The sequence below is a fragment of the Nannospalax galili genome, unplaced genomic scaffold, assembly GCF_000622305.1.
Source record: "Nannospalax galili isolate Female #2095 unplaced genomic scaffold, S.galili_v1.0 scaffold231, whole genome shotgun sequence".
NCBI lineage: Eukaryota > Metazoa > Chordata > Mammalia > Rodentia > Spalacidae > Nannospalax > Nannospalax galili.
This window is the reverse complement of record NW_008330120.1, coordinates 439,293-440,915: the sequence shown is the minus strand read 5'-3', so window position 1 is coordinate 440,915 and position 1,623 is coordinate 439,293. Positions and strand designations below refer to the sequence as shown.

General features: G+C 46.1%; 1 protein-coding gene across 1 annotated transcript in view; it reads left to right on the top strand.

Annotated features, from left to right (window-relative positions):
• Fam217b (family with sequence similarity 217 member B) overlaps positions 1-1,623 on the top strand; it is a 6,391-nt gene continuing 4,768 nt past the window's right edge. Inside the window, 2 exon segments of the mRNA XM_008842120.3 lie at positions 1-111; positions 908-990. The gene's annotated coding sequence lies outside the window, so the exon portion shown is untranslated.

The window sequence follows — 1,623 nt, the reverse complement described above, 5'->3', positions numbered from 1 at the left end:
GTTCCGGTGGTGAGACGCCTTTTCAAACATAAGAGGAACAAAGACCTCGCCTCCTCCCTGTCGTCAGTGGACAGCACATTGAGCAAGAACGTTCTGACTGCTGCCGAGAAGGTGATGAACTTACAAACTTCGAGGGGAAGTCTACACTTGTCTTTTTATTTTCCTGGTTGTGTGCTTCAAGAATCTGTGTGTGTGTGTTGCATTATTTTTCCTAGGGTTGTGTAAAGAAACAGCTTTACATAGGATACTGACAGACCAGATAAATGATTCCATTCAAGTCCAGCTTGGTGAACCAGTGACTACTTTGAGGTCACATAGAGGCATGGGTGACTCAAAGGACGATGCATCACCACAAAGCCCACCCAGCATGGGTGACCGGGGTAGTATCAAGAGAGCTCCCACCCCAGTCAACCTTCCGTGTTCTATCTCCAAACCAAATCCTTTTGGGGTAGTATTTGCATGCAGCTGGCTGGGGGTAGAAGGAGGAAGGGGAGGGTAATCTCTGGTTCTCTCCAGCTCCTTCTATGAGGAAATGTTAACCATTAACCAGTCTTGTTAGCACCTTCTTTCTTTTTCTTTTCTGTTTGTTTGTTTGTTGAGACAGGGTCTCCCTGTAGCCCCAGCTGGCCTGGAACTCACTATGTAGACCAGGCTGGCCTCCATCTCACAGCAACCTACCTGCCTCTGCCTGCTGAGTGCTGGGACTAAAGGTGTGAGCCCCCATGCCCAGTTTTCCTGTGACCTCTTTGTACTAGGGAAGGTTAATAAGCCTGATCTTGCAGAGGACTACTGTGGGTAATCAGCTGTTCTAATTCAAGACAACAACAGTCATGTTGTGCTGTAAGGACAAGTCACAGTTCGGCTAGCCTGTGTGTGTGGTATTTACTGGCCATTGTTTTTCTTTCAGATAGCCCATCAAACCTTAGATGATGAACAGCCCTGTGAGTCCTAGGAAAGGAAGAGGACAAGTGGCTGTCACCAGACAAGCAGGTGATTGGTTTTCAGATACTTGCGCTGTCTTACAAAAGGCATGTTACCTCAGTTCTTCAGATTGAAAGGACTTGTGCTTTTTTTTATCTAGTAGAAATTACCAGACAGAGTGGCTTTGCGCATTACTAGTTGGCATATCCAGGGGGTCATGATTCTGGCCAGGTTGCAATTTCAGGAAAGTCCTCAGTCTCTTTCTGTGCTGGCCTCCCTTTGAATGGAAGGGCCATCGTTATTGACTGTTGTGGATACACAGGACAGCTGGTGGTCAGCAGAATTTGCCGGCTCTGAGTTCCCAATGATGGCCAATCCGTCATTCTTTTATTTGTTCCTATTTGTTGAGCACATGTTCTGCTCCTGGCAATGACTTGACATATTTCATATATGTTAAACAAGGTGATGCTTTTTCAAATAATTGTTGAGTGCAGTTGAAATCACCAGGCAAATGAACCTCTCAGTTTTCTAGAAAGCATGCAGACCCCTTTCACCCTATCTGACTTCTATTTGTGTGATGGGGAGAGAAATGGTAAACAAGGTGCTTACAACTCTCATGAGAGAGTCTGCCTCAGGGTAGATTACCCTAGAAAGAGAGTCTGCCTCAGGGTAGATTACCCTAGAAAGAGTCTGCCTCAGGGT